Here is a 24,823-nt window from a genome sequence, read left to right on the forward strand (position 1 = left end):
ACCCCGCGACCACCACCCCCCCCCCCGACCTACAGTCTCCGCTCCACGGGCTGCTGCAGGCACACCTCGCTGCCAGCTGATATGATTGCAGCTGGTTGTCCATGTGATAGCTGATCAGGTGACTCACGTTCTCAAACTTATGATCCTTCGTCCGCACCTTGGATGAGGGGAGGGGGAGTAATAAAAAAAACAAGAGGAGACACAGGAGTTAGTGAAGAGCTCATAACAGACACCGTTAGTTCGAAGCAGAAATTCTGTCCAGTTCTCATTCGGCTTAAGATATTTATTTCAGTTTTATTTCATGACTGTGAGAACACACTAAAGTTGGAGAATTAAACATGTTGCCACTACTTTAGTACTCCTCAGTCACAGTTAGATACAGAGTAAAGCTCCCTCTACACTGTCCCATCAAACACTCCCAGGGCAGGTACAGCACGGGTTAGATACAGAGTAAAGCTCCCTCTACACTGTCCCATCAAACACTCCCAGGGCAGGTACAGCACGGGTTAGATAAAGAGTAAAGCTCCCTCTACACTGTCCCATCAAACACTCCAGGGCAGGTACAGCACGGGTTAGATAGACAGTAAAGCTCCCTCTACACTGTCCCATCAAACACTCCCAGGGCAGGTGCAGCACGGGTTAGATACAGAGTAAAGCTCCCTCTACACTGTCCCATCAAACACTCCCAGGGCAGGTACAGCACGGGTTAGATACAGAGTAAAGCTCCCTCTACACTGTCCCATCAAACACTCCCAGGGCAGGTACAGCACGGGTTAGATACAGAGTAAAGCTCCCTCTACACTGTCCCATCAAACACTCCCAGGGCAGGTACAGCACGGGTTAGATACAGAGTAAAGCTCCCTCTACACTGTCCCATCAAACACTCCCAGGGCAGGTACAGCACGGGTTAGATAGACAGTAAAGCTCCCTCTACACTGTCCCATCAAACACTCCCAGGGCAGGTGCAGCACGGGTTAGATACAGAGTAAAGCTCCCTCTACACTGTCCCATCAAACACTCCCAGGGCAGGTACAGCACGGGTTAGATACAGAGTAAAGCTCCCTCTACACTGTCCCATCAAACACTCTCAGGGCAGGTACCGCACGGGTTAGATACAGAGTAAGGCTTCCTCTACACTGTCCCCATCAAACACTCACAAGGCAGGTACAGCACGGGTTAGATACAGAGTAAAGCTCCCTCTACACTGTCCCATCAAACACTCCCAGGGCAGGTACAGCACGGGTTAGATACAGAGTAAAGCTCCCTCTACACTGTCCCATCAAACACTCCCAGGGCAGGTACAGCATGGGTTAGATACAGAGTAAAGCTCCCTCTACACTGTCCCATCAAACACTCCCAGGGCAGGGACAGCACGGGTTAGATACAGAGTAAAGCTCCCTCTACACTGTCCCATCAAACACTCCCAGGGCAGGTACAGCACGGGTTAGATACAGAGTAAAGCTCCCTCTACACTGTCCCATCAAACACTCCCAGGGCAGGTACAGCACGGGTTAGATACAGAGTAAAGCTCCCTCTACACTGTCCCATCAAACACTCCCAGGGCAGGTACAGCACAGGTTAGATACAGAGTAAAGCTCCCTCTACACTGTCCCCATCAAACACTCCCAGAGCAGATACAGCACGGGTTAGATACATAGTAAAGCTCACTCTACACTGCCTGTCAAGCTGGGGAGAGGGAGGATGCTGCTAGTAGGGAGGAGGTTTAATCCGCATAGTTTCCTTCATTGATCAGACCAGAGGCGTGCGTAGATGTTGGGCAAATGCTAATGGAATGCTGGCCTTTATATCGAGAGGACTGGAATACAAGGGGGTAGAAGTTATGCTGCAGCTGTACAAAGCCCTGGTTAGACCACACCTGGAGCACTGGGAGCAGTTCTGGGCACCACACCTTAGGAAGGATAGATTGGCCCTGGAGGGAGGGCAGCGCAGGTTTACCAGAATGATACCCGGACTCCAAGGGTTAAGTTACGAGGAGAGATTACACAAACTAGGGTTGTATTCCCTGGAATTTAGAAGGTTAAGGGGTGATCTGATCGAAGTTTTCAGGATATTAAGGGGAACTGATAGGGTAGAGAGAGAGAAACTATTTCCGCTGGTTGGGGAGTCTAGGACTAGGGGGCAGAGTCTAAAAATTAGAGCCAGACCTTTCAGGAGTGAAGTTAGGAAACACTTCTACACACAAAGGGTGGGAGAAGTTTGGAACTCTCTTCCGCAAACAGCAATTGATGCTGGGACAATTATTTTTAAATCTGAGATTAATAGATTTCTGTTAACCAAAGGTATTGAGGAATATGGGGCAAAGGCGGGTAGATGGAGTTGGGTCGCAGATCAGCCATGATCCCATTGAATGGCGGAACAGGCTGGAGGGGCTGAATGGCCTCCTCCTGTTCCTATGCTCTGCCTCAACTGTCCTTCCAGATTCAGATAGCAACAACAACAACGTGCTTTTATATAGCGCCTTTAACGTAGTAAAACGTCCCAGGGCGCTGCACGGGAGCAATTATCAGACAATCTGACCCCGAGCCACATCAGGAGATATTAGGGCAGGTGATCAAAAGCTTGGTCAAAGAGGTCGGTTTTAAGGAGCGTCTTAAAGGAGGAGAGAGAGGCGGAGAGGTTTAGGGAGGGAATTCCAGAGCTCGGGGCCCAGGCGGCTGAAGGCACGGCCGCCAATGGTGGAGCGATGGAAATCGGGGGGATGCTCAAGAGGCCAGAATCGGAGGACGCCGAGATCGCGGAGGGTTGCCAGAGCGGCACTTACCACGCCCTCCGGGTCGACGAGTAAGAGGTGCTTGGGCTGGCTGTTCTGTAATCCCGTCAGCACGTACTGGCCGGGCGTGGTCGTGCTCTCGCGCACCAGGAAGTCGCCGTTGGACAGCAGCAGCTTCTCCGCCTCCTTGCGGTTCACCTTGCCGTGGTACCAGATCTCCTTGCGCAGCTGTTCCTCCATGGGGGCCGTGATGTGGGTCGGAGGGCTGCTGGTGGGGGGCGTCGGGTGGGGGGATCTCAGGGCGTCCTCGAACGGTTCTGGAGCAGAAACATACGGAAAGAGCTCACCAGGCGGCAACGGAGGGACACAGAGCTCTGTATTTAAAGTACATTTCAAATTTAAATAACGATATGAATAGGAGCAGGAGGAGGCCATTCGGCCCCTCGAGCCTGCCCCACCATTTAATAAGATCATGGCTGATCTTCTACCTCAGCTCCACTTTCCCGCCCGATCCCCATATCCCTCGATTCCCCTAGAGTCCAAAACTCTATCGATCTCAGTCTTGAATAGAATCATCGACAGAGCATCCAGTCACAGAGTTATACAGCAGAGAAAGAGGCCCTTCGGCCCATCGTGTCCGCGCCGGACATCAAGCCCTGTCTATTCTAATCCCATTTTCCAGCACTTGGGTCCGTAGCCTTGTATGCTATGGCATTGCAAGTGCTCATCTTGAATGTTGTGAGGGTTCCTGCCTCTACCACCCTTTCAGGCAGTGAGTTCCAGATTCCAACCACCCTCTGGGTGAAAAAGTTTTTCCTCAAATCCCCTCTAAACCTCCTGCCCCTTACCCTGAAACTATGCCCCCTGGTTATTGACCCCTCTACTAAGGGGAAAAGTTCCTTTCTATCTACCCTATCTATGCCCCTCATAATTTTGTACACCTCAATCAGGTCCCCCCTCAGCCTTCTCTGCTCTAAGGAAAACAACCCCAGCCTGTCCAGTCTCTCTCCATAGCTGAAGTGCTCCAGCCCAGGTAACATCCTGGTGAATCTCCTCTGCACCCTCTCCAATGCAATCACATCCTTCCTATAGTGTGGCGACCAGAACTGCACACAGTATTCCAGCTGTGACCTAACCAGCGTTTTGTACAGCTCCATCATAACCTCCCTGCTCTTATAGTCTATGCCTCGGCTAATGAAGGCAAGTATCCCATATGCCTTTTTAACCACCTTATCTACCTGTCCTGCTGCCTTCAGGGATCTATGTACATGCACACCAAGGTCCCTCTGGGGCAGAGAATTCCAAAGATTCACCGCCCTCTGAGTGAAGAAATTCCTCCTCATCTCAGTCCTAAATGGCCGACCCCTTATCCTGAGACTGTGACCCCTGGTTCTAGACTCTCCAGCCAGGGGGGAAACAGCCTCTCAGCATCTACCCTGTCAATCCCCCTCAGAATCTTGTATGTTTCAATGAGATCACCTCTCATTCTTCTAAACCCCAGAGAGTATCGGCCCATTCTACACAATCTCTCCTCATAGGACAGCCCTCTCATCTCAGGAATCAGTCTAGTCAAATGGTACAATTTTAAAGGAGGTTCAAGAGCGGAGAGACCTGGGGGTGTTCGTGCACAAATCTACAAAGGTGGCAGGACAGTTAACAAAACAGTGAATAAAGCGTGTGGGATCCTGGGGTTTTATAAATAGAGGCATAGAGTATAAAATTCTGTCAGGCCTGGACAGACTCGATGCAGGAAGGATGTTCCCGATGGTCGGGGAGTCCAGAACCAGGGGTCACAGTCTAAGGATAAGGGGTAAGCCATTTAGGACAGAGATGAGGAGGAATTTCTTCACCCAGAGAGTGGTGAACCTGTGGAATTCTCTACCACAGAAGGCAGTTGAGGCCAATTCATTAAATATATTCAAGAAGGAGTTGGATATATTTCTTAAGGCTGAAGAGATCAAGGGATATGGGGAGAAGGCAGGGACAGGGTACTGAATTTGGATGATCAGCCATGATCGCATTGAATGGCGGAGCAGGCTCGAGGGGCCGAATGGCCTACTCCTGCTCCTATCTTCTATGTTTCTACAAAAGCCAGGAAGTTGGGCTCCCTCATCTCAATCAGCATATCCCTCAATTCCTTTCTCTCTCATGTGTTTATCCAGCTTCCCCTTAAATGCATCTCTGCTCTTCGCTTCAACCACTCCCTGTGGCAGCGAGTTCCACATTCGCACCACTCTCTGGGTAAAGAAGTTTCTCCTGAATTCCCGACTGGATTTCTTGGTGACTCTCTTATATTGACGGCCTCTAGTTTTGCTCTTCCCCACAAGTGGAAACATCTTCTCTGTGTCTACTCCATCAAAACCTTTCATGATACATCCTGATTTACAAAGTTGAACAGTACCTTTTAAACGCCCTGCCCTCCCATCAGTCCTGCGAGGACATTTGACTATTCATACCTGGGATGGCAGGAATGACGTATGAGGAGAGATTGGGTCGATTGGGCTTATATTCACTAGAGTTTAGAAGAATGAGAGGGGATCTCATTGAAACTTATAAAATTCTAACAGGACTAGACAGACTAGATGCAGGAAGGATGTTCCCGATGGCGGGGGGAGTCCAGAACCAGGGGTCACAGTCTAAGGATAAGGGGTAAGCCATTTAGGACAGAGATGAGGAGGAATTTCTTCACCCAGAGAATGGTGAACCTGTGGAATTCTCTACCACAGAAGGCAGTAGAGGCCAATACATTAAATATATTCAAGGAGTTGGATATATTTCTTAAGGCTAAAGGGATCAAGGGATATGGGGAGAAAGCAGGGAGAGATTGACGTAAGAACACTACTAGGCACTTGGTCTAAGCGTTAAATAAAGCTTTAATCAACTGTTTTTCAACATGGAGGTCTAGTTGTGTCCTTCACTAGTTCCTGTTAAAGAATGTCCTGAGCAAGCTGGGCCCACGCCAGAGTATTTATACTCTCCCTGGACAGCGCCACCAGCAGGCCGCCCAGTATCATTTCATAAGTCATTTCCACATGAATGGCAAGATTCATGTCACAGGGTACTGAATTTGGATGATCAGCCATGATCTCATTAAATGGCGGAGCTGGCTCGAGGGGCCGAATGGCCTACTCCTGCTCCTATCTTCTATGTTTCTATGTTTCAGATCCTCCACCCCCCCACCCCCGCCCCAGACACTCACTCATATCGAAGACGTCCCTCTGAATGTTGCCGTTGGTGTGCACGCCCGCGGGATGCTTCGACTTGTCCAGGTTCTGGACGTTGACGTAGGACGGGTCATCGAACAGGTCCGACCGGCTGCCGCTCTTGCCGGCCGGAAACCCGGGCTGCGCAAACCTCTGCTGGGAAGCACCTGGGAAGTGGAGGGCAGAGGATCAATCAATCAACGCTCGTTCACAGCCACGCACCCGACTGACGCCCCTGGCTCCAGGGGCCACTCTGGGGGGGGGGGGGGGGGGGAGGCGGGGAAAGCTGACGCACGCTTGGGGTGCGGGTCTGTGCCTGCCACTGAAATTGACGGCCACATTTAAACATTTTTTGCTAAAGGCAAAGCACTGCGGAAATAACAACAGAAAACGCTGGAAATACTCAGCAGGCCAGGCAGCATCCGTGGAGAGAGAAACAGAGTTAACGTTTCAGGTCTGGGACCCTTCATCAGAACTGGAGAAAGCTGGAGATGGAACAGATATTAAGCAGGTGCAGAGACAGGGAGAGGGCGGGAGGAATTGAAGGAACATCCTGTGAAAATGTTGCAAATGGGAATGGCAAAATCATACAGCATGAGAAATGGGGGCAGGGATTATTATCTGAAATTGTTGAACTCGATGTTGAGTCCGGCAGGCTGTAAAGTGCCCAATCGAAAGATGAGGTGCTGTTCCTCGAGCTTACGTTGAGCTTTGTTGGAACAATGTAATCGGCCGAGGACAGAGAGATCAGAGTGGGAGTGAAGTGGAGAATTAAAGTGACAGGCGACCGGAAGCTCAGGGTCACCCTTACGGACTGAACGGAGGTGTTCCGCAAAGCGGTCGCCCAATCTGCGTTTGGTCTCCCCAATGTAGAGGAGACCGCATCGTGAGCAGCGAATACAGTATACTAGATTGCAAGAAGTACAAGTCAATCGCTGTTTCACCTGGAAGGGGTGTTTGGGGCCCTGGACAGTGGGAAGGGGGGAGGTATAAGGGCAGGTGTTGCATCTCCTGCGCTTGCACGGGAAGGTGCCGGGCGAAGGGGAAGGGGTGTTAGGGGTGATTGAGGAGTGGACCAGGGTGTCGCGGAGGCAGAAAGTCCGAAATACAAACAGAAGCTGCTGGGAACGCTCGGCCGGTCAGGCATCATCTGTGGAGAGAGAAACCGAGTCAACGTTTCAGGTCGACGGACCTTCGTCAGAACTGGAAAAAGTTAGAGATGTAACAGGTTTTAAGCAAGTACAGGGGCAGGGAAAGGAGGGCAGGGGAGGAGAGAACAAAAGGGAAGGCAGGAGAGATTAAATCGTTAGCAGCATGTGCTGTCCCAAAGATAGATCATAACTGCTGTTCCCACTTTGTCAGACAGCAGGTGCTGCATATGATTCTGTTCATTTAATCTCTCCTGCCCGCCACCCAATCACAGACCTTCCCTTTAGTTCTTTCCTCCCCTTTCCCTGCCTCTGTACCTGCCCTTGGACAACGTGGACCACTTTCCATACCTCGGGAGCCTACTGTCAACAAGGGCAGACGTCGACGACAAAGTCCAACACCGCCTTCAGTGTGCCAGTGCAGCCTTCGGTCGCCTGAGGAAGAGAGTGTTTGAAGACCAGGTCCTCAAACCCGGCACCAAGCTCATGGTCTACAGGGCAGCAGTGATACCCGCCCTGCTGTATGCCTCAGAGACATGGACCATGTACAGCAGGCACCTCAAAGCACTGGAGAGGTACCACCAACGCTGCCTCCGCAAGATCCTGCAAATCCATTGGCAGGATAGGCGCACCGACGTCGGTGTTCTCGCTCAGGCCAACATCCCCAGCATCAAAGCTTTGACCACACTTGATCAGCTCCGATGGATGGACCACATTGTCCGCATGCCCGATACGAGACTCCCGAAGCAAGCGCTCTACTCGGAGCTCCGACACGGCAAGAGAGCCCCAGGTGGGCAGAGGAAACGCTTCAAGGACACCCTCAAAGCCTCCTTGAAAAAGTGTAACATCCCCTCCGACACCTGGGAATCCCTGGCCCAAGACCGCACAAAGTGGAGGAGAAGCATCATTGAAACTTATAAAATTCTAACAGGACTAGACAGACTAGATGCAGGAAGGATGTTCCCGATGGTCGGGGAGTCCAGAACCAGGGGGTCACAGTCTAAGGATAAGGGGTAAGCCATTTAGGACAGAGATGAGGAGGAATTTCTTCACCCAGAGAGTGGTGAACCTGTGGAATTCTCTGCCACACAGGGCAGTGGAGGCCAATTCATTAAATATATTCAAGAAGGAGTTAGATATATTTCTTGAGGCTAAAGGGATCAAGGGACATGGGGAGAAGGCAGGGACATGGGGAGAAGGCAGGGACAGGGTACTGAGTTTGGATGATCAGCCATGATCTCATTAAATGGCGGAGCGGGCTCAAGGGGCCGAATGGCCTACTCCTGCTCCTATCTTCTATGTTTCTATGAAGGCGCCGAACATCTCGAGTCTCTTCGCTGGGAGCAAGCGGAAGCCAAGCGCAAGCAGCGCACGTCAACCCAGGCACCCCACCCACCCGCCCCTTCAACCACCGTCTGCCCCACCTGTGACAGAGACTGTAGGTCCCGCATTGGACTCATCAGTCACCTGAGAACTCATTTTTAGTGTGGAAGCAAGTCATCCTCGGTTCCGAGGGACTGCCTAAGAAGAAGAAGAACTTGCTCAAAACCTGTCACATCTCTAGCTTTTTCCAGTTGTGACGAAAGGTCACCGACCTGAAACGCTGACTCTGCTTCTCTCTCCACAGACGCTGCCTGACCCGCTGAGCGTTCCCGGCAGTTTTCTGTCTATATTTCAGATTTCCATCATCCGCAAGATTTTGACTTTTGTCTAAGTTCGGCTCTGTGGCAATTCAGCAGAAGCTAGTCTGAGAATGAGGGCTGCGTACTGGCTATCGTCACAACACTGTGCTGAAGAAAGTGTCCTGTTTAAAATGTACCCCCACATAGTCTCGCCGACACCTACACAGTCTGCTTAACCCTTCGTTACCAAGGACCGATCACAGGAGCAGGCTCACGTGCGACGTTCCTGTTAAGCTGCACGGCCGCGAGGGGGGGTTTGGAGGTCCCGCGCAGGCCGCCCAGCGGCTTTTGAAATGAAAAACTGCGCCTGGGCGGAAATTTTGAGCGGGCCGCGCAACCCGTTAAAGGGACCGCGCGCCCCCACCACCCCCCGGAAAAAAAAATGCGCGGGAACGTTGCTCACAACTGCCCGAGGGCGCAGGCACACGTCAAGGTTCGTGTCGCTGCGAGGCGGAAATCAACGCTAAATTTGGGTGGTGTAAATCTGGAAATGAGGCCCACCTCGGTCCCGGAGTGCACTGAAATCAGAAATAAGAACAGAAAATGCTGGAGACACTCAGCGGGTCAGGCAGCATCCGTGAAGAGAGAAACAAAGTTAACGTTTCGGGTCGGTGACCTTTCGTCAGAACTGGAAAAAAGCAGGAAATGGAACAGATTTTTAAGCAAGGGAAGAGGCTGGGAAAGTGGGGAGGGGATGTGAGAACAAAAGGGAAGGTTTGTGATAGGATAGAAGGCGGGAGAGGTTAAGAGACATTAAGAGATATTCAAGGCGAGAGGAGGTGGTAATGGGGCAGGTTTTTACTTGTAATTTTTCCACTCCTTTCCCCCCCCCCGCCTTTCCTTTTGTTTCTCTCTCCCACCTGGCAGCTATCTCTTGCCCTGCCAGTACACTTCACACCTAATCTCAGCCTATTACCATCTCGTCTGGTTTCGAATACCTTTTATTGTCTCTTTTACTTCTTTTGTCCGATCGCAGCCCTGCCTTCGATCTATTTTATTTTCTTTCCAGTTTTGAAGAAGAAGGGTTCGACCCGAAACGTCAACTCAAATTTCTCTCCACGGATGTTGCCTGACCTGCTGAGTTTTTCCAGCATTTTCTGTTGTTATTTATTATAAATTGACTTGCTGGTCTCCCAGAGCAAGGAGTTGTCCACGGCCGAGTGTTGCAGACTGGCACATTCCAAGGTCCAGGAGTACGTGCTGAGGGACGCACTAAAGGTTGGTGCTGCCGCCGCAAAGGCACAATGGGGAAGGGCCAGAGTTAAAGGCCCTCCGGCCAGTGTACACCGAGGGGCTGAACCCAGTATACAAACCCCCCTCGGGCTGTATCTATATATATAAAAATGTCTCTCTGTCTGTCTCTCTGTCCAGCTATACAATCAAAAGTTATAGAGCGTACCTACACGCATGTTATATCAAAAGAAAGCTTATCATTAGGGGAGTCTCATAGGTGTATTTACTTTTTGGTCAGACAAAAATTGTTCGGACAGTATACAAAAAACGTTCAAAAATCCTCAAAACTCTGCTCATTAGCGGTTGACCAATCCTACCTCTCATTAGCGTTGAGTGACGTGCTGGTTGACCAATCCTACAGTTCAGTGACCTGATGGTTGACCAATTGGTGCGTCACGGGCGGGACCTAATCCTCCAGTCTCCCCAAACTTCGCCGTCATTTTTTTCATCCCCACAGACAGCCAAACAAACCCCCACATTGCGGCTCCGGGAACGGCAGGTGAGTTTACACACAGCGGGCGGGGGAGTAGCAGCGGCCGGCCGTCAACCGCGCCACCCGCGGGGGAGCTCAGCTGGGGTCCGACTCGGCCCGAGAGCCCGGCCGGGCCTGAAGCGCTAGGCCCCGCACGGCCGGTATCACAACGGCACCGGGCCTCAGGCGCTAGGCAGGGAGAGGGGAGGGAGGGAGGGACAGAGAGAGGGGAGGGAGGGAGAGGAGAGGGGGAGAGGGAGGGACAGAGAGAGGGGACAGACAGGGGCAGGGAGACCCCGCGGCCCAAAGTTGCCCTGGCAACGCCGGGCACCCCCAGCTAGTGACTTATAAAATGTGTAATGAAAATGCTTTGTAACGTGTCTCTGTAAATTGAGTGTCATGTACCACAGTTAATTTGTATTGTACGTGATGTGGACTGTATTGTCATGTTTCTCAACAAATTTTTATGAATAAAGTATATATTTTTGAAAAAAAAATAAAATTGTGCTGGCAGAATGAAAGACAGCTGCCACGTGGGGGAGAAGAAAAAAATACAGGAAACTTTTTATTATCTGGCACAGACGGGACCGACGTGGTGCCGGTTCATCAAAAATTCCGGATAACCGAACGCTATAGTAAAAGATACGGAGCTGAGAGCTCCGTATAAAGCAACAAACCCTGTTGCTTAGCAACAGGTTCAGAACAATGGCCACAAGTTCCAAGCGTCTCTGTAGCTTAGCAACAGCTGCAGCCACACCCTTGCACAGCAACAGATGGAGGAAGGCAAGTAATAAAACTTACCTGAACCTACTCCTGAATTTTGCCGGTTAACCGAGATTTCCGGTTATTTAGGTGCCGGTAAATTGAAAGTTTCCTGTATATATCTTTTTGTGCACTGAAATCAGGTTGGGCTCCCGATTCAGGTTATACCTACACTATAACTGTAGCATTAGTGCCAAGGAAGCCCGCTTCACACACACACACACACACACTACAGGTGTACTGTATTCAGAGTCAGCTTCCACTGAGTTGGTCCGCCTCCATTTTACTCAGTCAAATTTATTTTGGACCATCATCTTTAACTTTCCGCAGGCCTGAACATCGCAATCATTTCTATCACGAGCAGTCTCTGTTCGTCTACTGCCTGCAGGCACCCTGTTTCACTCCCGTACAGTAAGAACATAAGAATTAGGAGCAGGGGGAGGCCATTCATGGCTGATCAACTCCACTTTCCCGCCCGATCCCTTGGTGTCCAAAAATCTCTCGATCTCAGCCTTGAATATACTCAACGACTGAGCCTCCACAGCCCTCTGGGGTAGAGAATTCCAAAGATTCACCACCCTCTGAGTGAAGAAATTTCTCCTCATCTCAGTCCTCAATGGCCGACCCCTTATCCTGAGACTGTGCCCCCTGGTTCTAGACTCTCCAGCCAGGGGGAAAACAGCCTCTCAGCATCTACCCTGTCAAGCCCTTGAAGAATTTTAAACGTTTTAATGAGATCACCTCTCGTTCTTCCAAACTCCAGGGTATATCAGCCCAAAGTCTCACATCAGCTGGGCTTGGCTTGCAAAGAGGTATTGTTCGGTCTCCACGCACTTCACTCAATCAGTAGCACACTCGTCTCAGAGAGAATTTTGTGGTTACCAAGCCCTACACTCCAGGGCTTGAGCTTATTGTCTAGGGTGACACGTCAGTGCCGTATCGAGGGAGCGCTGCGCTGTCGGAACTGCAGTCCTCCAGACGCGAGCGGAGACCAACGTCCTGTTCCACCGATTCAGGGGGGATGTTACTTTACAGGGCGCTGGTGAGACTGCACCTGGAGTACTGCGTGCAGTTGTGGTCTCCATCTTTTAAGGAAGCATATACTTGCATTGGAGGCAGTGCAGAGAAGCTTCACGAGGTTGATTCCTGGGATGAAGGGGTTGTCTTATGAGGAAATGTTGAGCAGGTTGGGCCTATACTCATTGGAGTTTAGAAGAATGAGAGGTGATCTTATTGAAACATATAAGATTCTGAGGGGGATTGACAGGGTGGAAGCTGGGAGGATGTTTCCCCTCGTGGGGGAATCTAGAACTAAGGGGCACAGTTTCAGAATAAGGGGTCGCCCATTGAAGACGGAGATGAGGAGGAATTTCTTCACTCAGAGGGTCGTGAATCTTTGGAATTCTCTACCCCAGAGAGCTGTGGAGGCGGAGTCATTGAATATATTCAAGGCGGAGATTGACAGACATTTGAACTACAGGGGAGTCGAGGGGTATGGGGAGAGAGCGGGAAAGTGGAGTTGAGGCCAAGATCGGATCAGCCATGATCTTATTGAATGGCGGAGCAGGCTCGAGGGGCCGATTGGCCTCCTCCTGCTCCTGGTTCTTACGTTGTTACGGATCACGCAGCAGCGTTTGAAGAGTCGGGAGTTCAGGTCTGGCGGCTAACACCCCTCCCTCGACCAACACCCCCAAAACCGGATCGACAAGGCGTTCACCTCCGCGCGCTTTGTGGGATGGCGCTGTGCCTAACTCACAACAGCGACTGCGCCGGGCAGAGCTATTCCTTGGGAGGAGACATTTCGGACAGCCGCGACGAGGCGCAAGAACAGCCCACGATTAACAAAGCCCCGCTTTATACACCTTTCAAACATCTCCGCTTTGGGGTGGATGCGATTTATGCATGGGCCGTTCTGTGCACAGCAAGATCCCACAAAAGTTGACCAATAAATCTGCAGTTTGGGCTGTTCGGGACACCAGGTGGAGAACGCCCGGCACTTCTTCAAATTGATCTGGATCTTTTTTAACATCCACCCAAAAACCACCGCAACAAGCACACACAGAGCCCTTGAACTGCATAACCGCCTTGCTCCGCCAAAGTCGTCGCTCCCATTAATGTAGAGACGCTGTGCTTGTATGGGTACAGAGAGTCTGAACGCACTGTGGCTCGGGCACGGTCATGTTCTGCCACCAGGGGCCACACTCGGCCCCGAGCGAAAGCCCCAACGATCGGCGAAGGACCTGCCGATGACACAGGGCCGCGGTTAAGAAAAACCCGACTGGGAACGCGTCACCCCCCCCCCCACCGCTGCAGGTTTAACGTGCAGTACCTTGCATTGCCGGCAGCTGCTTCTGCGAATCCGAGCACCGCATGTCGTAGAGGTTCCCCGACGTCTGACCGACGGGCTGCAGAACCAGAGAGGGGGAGGGGAAAAAACATTTGTAAGCAAGAGACTCGCATTTCTCCAGCGCCTTTCACCACCTCAGGACGTCCCAAAGCGCTTCACAGCCAATTAAGTAGTTTTTTTGAAGTGTGGTCACTGTTGTAATGTGGGAAATGTGGCAGACAATTTGCGCACAGCAAGCTCCCACAAACAGCAATGTGATAATGACCAGATCATCTGTTTTAGTGATGTTGGTTGAGGGATAAATATTATCTTGGACACCGGGGAGAACTCCCCCTGCTCTTCTTTGAAATAGTGGCCGTGGGATCTTTTACATCCACCCGAGAGGGCAGACGGGGCCTCGGTTTAACGTCTCATCCGAAAGACGGCACCTCCGACAGTGCGGCGCTCCCTCAGTACTGACCCTCCGACAGTGCGGCGCTCCCTCAGTACTGACCCTCCGACAGTGCGGCGCTCCCTCAGTACCGCCCCTCCGACAGTGCAGCGCTCCCTCAGTACCGCCCCTCCGACAGTGCGGCGCTCCCTCTGTACTGACCCTCCAACAGTGTGGCGCTCCCTCAGTACCGCCCCTCCAACAGTGCAGCGCTCCCTCAGTACCGCCCCTCCGACAGTGCGGCGCTCCCTCAGTACCACCCGTCCGACAGTGCAGCGCTCCCTCAGTACCGCCCCTCCGACAGTGCAGCGCTCCCTCAGTACTGCACCTCCGACTTTGCGGCGCTCCCTCAGCTAATAAAGGCAAGTATCCCATATGCCTTTATAACCACCTTATCTACCTGTCCTGCTGCCTTCAGGGATCTATGTACATGCACAGCAAGGTCCCTCTGATCCTCTGTCCTTCTTAGGGTCCTACCATTCATTGTGTATTCCCTTGCCTTGTTAGTCCTCCCAAAATGCATCACCTCACACTTTTCAGGGTTAAATTCCATTTGCCACTGTTCTGCCCATCTGACCAACCCGTCTATATCGTCCTGTAGCCTGAGGCTTCCCTCCTCGCTATTTACCACTCCACCAATTTTCGTGTCATCTGCAAACTTACTGATCATACCTCCTACATTCATATCTAAATCATTAATGTACACTACAAACAGCAAAGGACCCAGCACCGATCCCTGCAGTACACCACTGGACACAGGCTTCCAGTCACAAAAACAACCTTCGACCATCACCCTCTGCCTCCTGCCACTAAGCCAATTTTGGATCCAATGTGCCAAATTGCCCTGGATCCCATGGGCTCTTACCTTCTTGACCAGTCTCCCATGCGGGACTTTGTCAATAGCCTTACTGAAGTCCATGTAGACTACATCAACTGCACTACCCTCATCCACACACCTAGTCACCCCCTCGAAAAATTCAATCAAATTGGTTAGACATGATCTCCCCCTGACAAAGCCATGCTGACTATCCTTGATTAATCCTTGCCTCGCCAAGTGGAGACTAATTCTGTCCCTCAGAATTTTTTCCAATAATTTCCCTACCACTGATGTTAGGCTCACTGGCCTGTAATTCCCTGGTTTATCCCTACTACCCTTCTTGAACAATGGTACTACGTTAGCTGTCCTCTGGCAGCTCCCCTGTGGCCAGAGAGGTTCTGAAAATTTGTCTCTGTCGTCGAGTCTATTCAAGACAGAGATCGATAGATTTTTGGACTCTCGGGGAATCGAGCGATATGGGGATCGGACGGGAAAGTGGAGTTGAGGTCGAAGATCAGCCGTGATCTTATTGAATGGCGCAGCAGGCTCGGGAGGGCTGTATGGCCGACTTCTGCTCCTATTTCTTATGTTCTATTCCAGAGATTCCACTTGGGTCACTGTTGTTGTTGGGGAGAACATGCCGACAGTAGTTTAAAAAAAAAAAAATCAATAGTACCTTTCAAAAGGTAATTGGATATAGATTTAAGGAGGAAAAAATTCACAGGGCTGTGGGGAAAGAGCAGGGGGGAGTGGGACTAATTGGAGAGCTCTTTCAAAGAGCCGGCACAGGCACGGCGGGCCGAATGGCCTCCTGTGCTGTAATATTCCATGACATCAGTCCTAAAGCTGCCTTTCCCCAGTGCAAACCCTCGTCCTGCTGTCGGGTTTAATTTGACGTTTAATGTTCCAGATTTATATTTCCGATACCGTATAGATAACACTGTTAGTGACGCCTTGACTAACTCAGTTCTGACACAGGATCTTTCACGATCAGTTGAGAACATAAGAAATAGGAGCAGGAGTCGGCCATTCGGCCCCTCGAGCCTGCTCCGCCATTCAATAAGATCATGGCTGATCATCGACCTCAGCTCCACTTTCCCGCCCGATCCCCATATCCCTCGATTCCCCGAGAGTCCAATAATCTCTGGATCTCAGCCTTGAATATACTCAACGACTGAGCCTCCACAGCCCTCTGGGGCAGAGAATTCCAAAGATTCACCATCCTCTGAGTGAAGAAATTCCTCCTCACCTCAGTCCTAAATGGCCGACCCCTTATCCTGAGACTGTGCCCCCTGGTTCTAGACTCTCCAACCAGGGGGAAACAGCCTCTCAGCATCTACCCTGTCAATCCCCCTCAGAATCTTACATGTTTCAATGAGATCGCCTCTCATTCTTCTAAACTCCAGAGAGTATCGGCCCAATCTACTCAATCTCTCCTCATAGGACAGCCCTCTCATCCCAGAGATCAATCTAGTGAACCTTCGTTGCACCGCCTCCAAGGCAAGTATATCCTTCCTTAGATAAGGAGAACAAAACTGTGCCCAGTACTCCAGGTGTGGTCTCACCAAGGCCCTGTACAGTTGTAGCAAGACTTCCTCACTCTTATACTCCAACCCCCTTGCAATAAAGGCCAACATGCCATTTGCCTTCCTAATTGCTTGCTGCACATCACAGAATCACACAGAATCACAGAAACCCCACAGTGCAGATAGAGGCCATTTCGGCCCATCGAGCCTGCACCGACACATATCCCACCCGATCCCCATAACCCAACGTATTTAATCCCCCTAACACTAAGGGTCAATTTATCATAGCCAATCAACCTAGCCCGCACATCTTTGGACTGTGGGAGGAAACCGGGGCACCCGGAGGAAACCCATGCAGACACGGGGAGAATGTGCAAACTCCACACAGACAGTCACCCGAGGCCGGATTCGAACCCGGGTCTCTGGCGCTGTGAGGCAACAGTGCTAACCACTATGCCACCGTGCTGCCTTACATGCCATACATGTTACCTTTCTGTGCTTCGTGGACAAGGAATCCCAAATCCCTCTGAACACCAACATTTCCCAGCCTCTCACCCATTAAAAAATATTCTGCTTTGCTATTCTTCCTGCCAAAGTGGACAATTTCACATTGCCCCAGGTTGCCCCGGCACCCCTGGGCGAGGGGATGAAAAACCAGTCAAGGTTCCTGCTCCTAACCACTAAGCCAGTGGCCCCTGCTAGATAGCGGGCTTCCCCCCTTGGTTGAATAGCAGGCGGGCACTTCCTAGCCCTCTCATCCCAGGAATCAATCTGGTGAACTTTTCTTGCACCCCCCTCTAACGCAAGTATATCCTTCCTTGGGTAAGGAGACCAAACGTGGCACGGTACAGGGAGTCGTGTGGTGTGGTGGCAGTGCAGTGAGTGACACTGACCAGTGTGGCTCCGAGGTGGTTGGGGAGTTGTGAGGAATGGGCTGGGCTCCTGGCTGCCCCCTCGCGGTGCCTCAGATCCACCAGCCCGCCGAGTGGGGGCTCCTTGCCCGGAAAGTCGTTGTAGTACTGGTGGTCCACCGGCTCCTCCTCCTCCTCGTCCCACGCCGAGGCGTCGAAGCCCGCCATCCTGGGAAGGCACAGCGACAAACAGTGGGTCAACTCACAGCTTATGGACAACTGCCCCGGCACTCCAGCACAAGCACCGGCTAAACCTGCTTCTTATTAACGTGAGGGGATTTCATTTGATTAAAAAAAAAAGACTCCCATTTCTCCAGCGCCTTTCACCACCTCAGGACGTCACAAAGCGCTTTACAGCCAATGAAGTACTTTTTAAAGTGTGGTCACTGTTGTAATGTAGGAAACGCGGCAGCCAATTTGCGCTCAGCAAGCTCCCACAAACAGCAACGAGATAATGACCAGATCATCTGTTTGCATGATGTTGGTTGAGGGAAAAATATTGGCCCTGGACCCCCCCGCTCTTCTTCCAATAGTGGCTGTGGGATCTTTTTACGCCCACCCGAGAGGGCAGACGGTGCCTCGGTTTAACGTCTCATCCGAAAGACGGCACCTCCGACAGTGCGGCGCTCCCTCAGTACAGCCCCTCCGACAGTGCGGCGCTCCCTCAGTACCGCCTCTCCGACAGTGCGGCGCTCCCTCAGTACTGCCCCTCCGACAGTGCGGCGCTCCCTCAGTGCTGCCCCTCCGACAGTGCGACGCTCCCTCAGTACCGCCCCTCCGACAGTGCGGCGCTCCCTCAGTACCGCCTCTCCGACAGTGCGGCGCTCCCTCAGTACTGCCCCTCCGACAGTGCGGCGCTCCCTCAGTACTGCCCCTCCGACAGTGCGGCGCTCCCTCAGTACTGCCCCTCCGACAGTGTGGCGCTCCCTCAGTACTGCCCCTCCGACAGTGCAGCTCTCCCTCAGTACTGCCCCTCCGACAGTGCGACGCTCCCTCAGTACTGCCCCTCCGAAAGTGCGGCGCTCCCTCAGTACTGCCCCTCCGACAGTGCAGCTCTCCCTCAGTACTGCCCCTCCGACAGTGCGACGCTCCCTCAGTACTGCCCCTCCGACAGTGCAGCTCTCCCTCAGTACTGCCCCTCCGACAGTGCAGCTCTCCCTCAGTACTGCCCCTCCGACAGTGCAGCTCTCCCTCAGTACTGCCCCTCCGAAAGTGCGGCGCTCCCTCAGTACTGCCCCTCCGACAGTGCAGCTCTCCCTCAGTACTGCACTGGGAGTGTCAGCCTAGATTTTTGAGCTCAACTCTCTGGAATGGGACTTGAACCCATGACCTTCTGACTCAGAGGGGAGAGAGAGAACGACCCACTGATCCACAGTTGACAACAACTTACATTTATAAAGCACCTTTAATGTAGTAAAACGTCCCAGGGTGCTTCACCACAGCATTATCAATAAAAATTTTGACACCGAGTCACATAAGGAGATATTAGGACAGGTGAGGCTTTAAGGAGCGTCTTCAAAGAGGAGAGAGAGGCGGAGAGGTTTCGGGAGGGAATTCCAGAGCTTGGGGCCCAGGCAGCTGAAGGCACGGCCGCCAATGGTGGAGCGATGGAAATCAGGGGATGCTCAAGAGGCCAGAATTGGAGGAGCGCAGAGATCTCGGAGGGGGTTGTGGGACTGGTGGAGGTTACAGAAATAGGGAGGGGCTTTAGTCATTCTTCAATGACCTTTTTCAACAACCTAGGCTGCCACATTATTTTACTTTTGATACATAGATACATAGAAGATAGGAGCAGGAGTAGGCCATTCGGCCCTTCGAGCCTGCTCCGCCATTCAATGAGATCATGGCTGATCATCCAAAATCAGTACCCGGTCCCTGCCTTCTCCCCATATCCCTTGATCCCTTTAGCCTTAAGAAATATATCCAACTCTTTCTTGAATATACTTAATGAATTGGCCTCCACCGCCCTCTGTGGCAGAGAATTCCACAGGTTCACCACTCTCTGGGTGAAGAAATTCCTCCTCCTTTCAGTCCTAAATGGCTTACCCCTTATCCTTAGACTATGACCCCTGGTTTTGGACTCCCCGGCCATCAGAAACATCCTTCCTGTATCTAGTCTGTCCAGGCCTGACAGAATTTTATAGGTTTCGATGAGATCCCCTCTCAATCTTCTAAACTCCAGTGAGTATAACCCCAATCGATACAATCTCTCCTCATACGTCATTCCTGCCATCCCAGGTATCAGCCTGGTGAATCTTCGCTGCACTCCTTCCATGGCAAGAACGTCCTTCCTCAGGTAAGGCGACCAAAACTGCACACAATACTCAAGGTGTGGTCTCACCAAGGCCCTGTACAACTGCAGCAAGACATCCTTGTTCCTGTACTCGAACCTTCTCGCTACGAAGGCCAACATACCATTTGCCTTCTTAACCGCCTGCTGCACCTGCATGTTTACCTTCAGCGACTGGTGTACAAGAACACCCAGGTCTCTTTGCACTTCCCCTTCTCCCAATCTATTGCCATTCAAATAATAATCTGCCTTCCTGTTTTTGCCACCAAAGTGCATAACCTCACATTTATCCACATTATAGTGCATTTGCCATGTTTCTGCCCAATCACCCAACCTGTCCAAATCATGCTGGAGTTTCACGACATCCTCCTCACAGCACACACGCCCACCCAGCTTTGTGTCGTCTGCAAATTTGGAGATATTACATCCAATTCCCTCGTCCAGATCATTAATATATACTGTGAACAGCTGGGGTCCTAGGTCCAATCCTTGCAGTACCCCACTAGTCACTGCCTGCCACTCGGAAAACGACCCGTTTATTCCAACTCTTTGCTTTCTGTCCACCAACCAGTTGGGTACGTTTTTCCTCACCTTGAGGTGTTATGTCAATGCTGAAGAATGGAAATTTCCCATCGTTGTACGTACGTGGTCTCATTCCTCGGGCAGGTACAGCATGGGTTAGATACAGAGTAAAGCTCCCTCTACACTGTCCCATCAAACACTCCCAGGGCAGGTACAGCACGGGTTAGATACAGAGTAAAGCTCCCTCTACACTGTCCCATCAAACACTCCCCAGGGCAGGTACAGCACGGGTTGATACAGAGTAAAGCTCCCTCTACACTGTCCCATCAAACACTCCCAGGGCAGGTACAGCACGGGTTAGATACAGAGTAAAGCTCCCTCTACACTGTCCCATCAAACACTCCCAGGGCAAGTACAGCACGGGTTAGACACAGAGTAAAGCTCCCTCTATACTGTCCCATCAAACACTCCCAGGGCAGGTACAGCACGGGTTAGATACAGAGTAAAGCTCCCTCTACACTGTCCCATCAAACACTCCCAGGGCAGGTACAGCACGGGTTAGATATGGAGTAAAGCTCCTCTACACTGTCCCATCAAACAATCCCAGGGCAGGTACAGCACGGGTTAGATACAGAGTAAAGCTCCCTCTACACTGTCCCATCAAACACTCCCAGGGCAGGTACAGCACGGGTTAGATACAGAGTAAAGCTCCCTCTACACTGTCCCATCAAACACTCCCAGGGCAGGTACAGCACGGGTTAGATACAGAGTAAAGCTCCCTCTACACTGTCCCATCAAACAATCCCAGGGCAGGTACAGCACGGGTTAGATACAGAGTAAAGCTCCCTCTACACTGTCCCATCAAACACTCCCAGGGCAGGTACAGCACGGGTTAGATACAGAGTAAAGCTCCCTCTACACTGTCCCATCAAACACTCCCAGGGCAGGTACAGCATGGGTTAGATACAGAGTAAAGCTCCCTCTACACTGTCCCATCAAACACTCCCAGGGCAGGTACAGCACGGGTTAGATACAGAGTAAAGCTCCCTCTACACTGTCTCCATCAAACACTCCCAGGGCAGGTACAGCACGGGTTAGATACAGAGTAAAGCTCCCTCTACACTGTCCCATCAAACACTCCCAGGGCAGGTACAGCACGGGTTAGATACAGAGTAAAGCTCCCTCTACACTGTCCCCATCAAACACTCCCAGGGCAGGTACAGCATGGGTTAGATACAGAGTAAAGCTCCCTCTACACTGTCCCCATCAAACACTCCCAGGGGCAGGTACAACACGGGGTTAGATAGAGTAAAGCTCCCTCTGCACTGTCCCATCAAACACTCCCAGGGCAGGTACAGCACGGGTTAGATACAGAGTAAAGCTCCCTCTACACTGTCTCCATCAAACACTCCCAGGGCAGGTACAGCACAGGTTAGATACAGAGTAAAGCTCCCTCTACACTGTCCCATCAAACACTCCCAGGGCAGGTACAGCACGGGTTAGATACAGAGTAAAGCTCCCTCTACACTGTCCCATCAAACACTCCCCAGGGCAGGTACAGCATGGGTTAGATACAGAGTAAAGCTCTCTCTACACTGTCCCATCAAACACTCCCAGGGCAGGTACAGCACGGGTTAGATACAGAGTAAAGCTCCCGCTACACTGTCCCATCAAACACTCCCAGGGCAGGTACAGCATGGGTTAGATACAGAGTAAAGCTCCCTCTACACTGTCCCATCAATCACTCCCAGGGCAGGTACAGCACGGGTTAGATACAGAGTAAAGCTCCCTCTACACTGTCCCATCAAACACTCCCAGGGCAGGTACAGCATGGGTTAGATACAGAGTAAAGCTCCCTCTACACTGTCCCATCAAACACTCCCAGGGCTGGTACAGCACGGGTTAGATACAGAGTAAAGCTCCCTCTACACTGTCCCATCAAACACTCCCAGGGCAGGTACAGCACGGGTTAGATACAGAGTAAAGCTCCCTCTACACTGTCCCATCAAACACTCCCAGGGCAGGTACAGCATGGGTTAGATACAGAGTAAAGCTCCCTCTACACTGTCCCATCAAACACTCCCAGGGCTGGTACAGCACGGGTTAGATACAGAGTAAAGCTCCCTCTACACTGTCCCATCAAACACTCCCAGGGCAGGTACAGCACGGGTTAGATACAGAGTAAAGCTCCCTCTACACTGTCCCATCAATCACTCCCAGGGCAGGTACAGCACGGGTTAGATACAGAGTAAAGCTCCCCCTACACTGTCCCATCAAACACTCCCAGGGCAGGTACAGCACGGGTTAGATACAGAGTAAAGCTCCCTCTGCTCTTCCTCAACAATGTGCATCAGCCCCAACAGCGTAATCCCTGCACATTTTCCATTTTCTATACAGGCTATCCTGCCTGATGATCAGTTCCTGTAGGGGAGGCTTTCCTTCCCCCCGTCTGGGCAGGATTCATACCCAATGCTGGAAATTATTGGATGTTTTTTCCTCGATAAACACTTAATGACACAGTGGCCATGGCAGTAACTGCGCTCTCTGATCTGCATTAATAGTACGGAGCACAGGTTCAGGTGTGTGGGCAGGTGTGTGAGAGAGAATGGGAGTGTGAGTGTGATTGAAAGAGAGAGTAAGTGAGATTGAATGAATGAGATAATAAGTGTAAATGAGAGAGCGCGAGAATGTGGGCAAGAGGGAGTGAGAGAGTGAGAGAGAGAGAGAGAGCTTTAGAGAGAGCGTTAGAGAGAGAGGGAGCTTGAGAGAGAGAGCGAGAGAAAGTGAGCAGGGGAGAGAAAGTGAGCAGGGGAGAGAGAGAGAGCAGGGGAGAGAGAGAGAGCAGGGGAGAGAGAGAGAGCAGGGGGGAGAGAGAGAGCAGGGGAGAGAGAGAGAGCAGGGGAGAGAGAGAGAGCAGGGGGGAGAGGGAGAGCAGGGGAGAGAGAGAGAGCAGGGGGAGAGAGAGAGAGCAGGGGAGAGAGAGAGCAGGGGAGAGAGAGAGAGCAGGGGAGAGAGAGAGAGCAGGGGAGAGAGAGAGAGCAGGGGAGAGAGAGAGAGCAGGGGGGAGAGGGAGAGCAGGGGAGAGAGAGAGAGCAGGGGAGAGAGAGAGAGCAGGGGGAGAGAGAGAGAGCAGGGGGAGAGAGAGAGAGCAGGGGAGAGAGAGAGAGCAGGGGGGAGAGGGAGAGCAGGGAGAGAGAGAGAGCAGGGGAGAGAGAGAGAGCAGGGGAGAGAGAGAGAGCAGGGGAGAGAGAGAGAGCAGGGGAGAGAGAGAGAGCAGGGGAGAGAGAGAGAGCAGGGGAGAGAGAGAGAGCAGGGGCGAGAGAGAGAGCAGGGGAGAGAGAGAGAGCAGGGGAGAGAGAGAGAGAGGGGGGAGAGAGAGAGAGAGCAGGGGGAGAGAGAGAGAGCAGGGGAGAGAGAGAGAGCAGGGGAGAGAGAGAGGGGGAGAGAGAGAGAGCAGGGGAGAGAGAGAGAGCAGGGGAGAGAGAGAGAGCAGGGGAGAGAGAGGAGAGCAGGGGCGAGAGAGAGAGCAGGGGAAAGAGAGAGAGCAGGGGAGAGAGAGAGAGCAGGGGAGAGAGAGAGAGCAGGGGAGAGAGAGAGAGCAGGAGAGAGAGAGAGAGAGAGCAGGGGAGAGAGAGAGAGCAGGGGGAGAGAGAGAGAGCAGGGGCGAGAGAGAGAGCAGGGGAGAGAGAGAGAGCAGGAGAGAGAGAGAGAGAGAGCAGGGGAGAGAGAGAGAGCAGGGGAGAGAGAGAGAGCAGGGGCGAGAGAGAGAGAGCAGGGGAGAGAGAGAGAGAGAGCAGGGGAGAGAGAGAGAGCAGGGGAGAGAGAGAGAGAGAGAGCAGGGGAGAGAGAGAGAGCAGGGGAGAGAGAGAGAGCAGGGGAGAGAGAGAGAGCGGGGGGAGAGAGAGAGCGGGGGGAGAGAGCGGGGGGGGAGAGAGCGGGGGGGAGAGAGCGGGGGGGGAGAGAGAGCAGGGTGGGGAGAGCAGGGGGGAGAGAGCAGGGGGGGAGAGCGGGGAGGGAGAGAGCGGGGGGGGAGAGAGCGGGGGGGGAGGGAGCGGGGGGGAGAGAGCGGGGGGGGCGAGAGAGCGGGTCGGAGAGAGCGGGAGGGGAGAGAGCGGGAGGGGGAGAGCGGGGGGGAGAGAGCGGGGGGGAGAGAGCGGGGGGGAGAGCGGGGGGGAGAGAGCGGGGGGGAGAGAGCGGGGGGCAGAGAGCGGGGGGCAGAGAGCGGGGGGCAGAGAGCGGGGGGCAGAGAGCAGGGGGGAGAGAGCGGGGGGGAGAGAGCGGGGGGGGGGAGAGAGCGGGGGGGGAGAGCGGGGGGAGAGAGAGCGGGGGGGAGAGAGCGGGGGGGAGAGAGCGGGGGGGAGAGAGCGGGGGGGAGAGAGCGGGGGGAGAGAGCGGGGGGGAGAGAGCGGGGGGGAGAGAGCGGGGGGAGAGAGCGGGGGGAGAGAGCAGGGGGGGAGAGCGGGGGGGAGAGAGCAGGGGGGGAGAGCGGGGGGGGGAGAGAGCGGGGGGGAGAGAGCAGGGGGGAAGAGAGCAGGGGGGAGAGCAGGGGGGAGAGAGCAGGGGGGAGAGCAGGGGGGAGAGAGCAGGGGGGAGAGAGCAGGGGGGGAGAGAGCAGGGGGGGGAGAGCAGGGGGGGGGGGAGAGCAGGGGGGAGAGAGCAGGGGGGAGAGCAGGGGGGGGAGAGCAGGGGGGAGAGCAGGGGGGGAGAGAGCAGGGGGGGGAGAGCAGGGGGGAGAGAGCAGGGGGGAAG

The 24,823-nt window shown here is 52.9% G+C and overlaps 1 protein-coding gene and 1 pseudogene across 5 annotated transcripts in view; one reads left to right on the forward strand and one right to left on the reverse strand.

Moving 5' to 3' along the window:
• LOC147086575 (SHC-transforming protein 1-like) overlaps positions 1–24,823 on the forward strand; it is a 172,731-nt gene that overhangs the window by 130,510 nt on the left and 17,398 nt on the right. The window lies entirely within an intron of this gene.
• On the reverse strand, positions 30–17,430 carry LOC147086576 (SHC-transforming protein 1-like; annotated as a pseudogene). The gene is made up of 5 exons (XR_015075743.1): positions 17,245–17,430; positions 13,561–13,636; positions 5,931–6,101; positions 2,783–3,048; positions 30–157 (listed from the first exon to the last, which is right to left on the reverse strand). The product of XR_015075743.1 is annotated as an SHC-transforming protein 1-like (transcript).

Source organism: Somniosus microcephalus, unplaced genomic scaffold, assembly GCF_052327205.1.
Source record: "Somniosus microcephalus isolate GS21.2 unplaced genomic scaffold, FLI_Smic_1.0 unresolved_chr7, whole genome shotgun sequence".
In the NCBI taxonomy this organism is placed as follows: domain Eukaryota; kingdom Metazoa; phylum Chordata; class Chondrichthyes; order Squaliformes; family Somniosidae; genus Somniosus; species Somniosus microcephalus.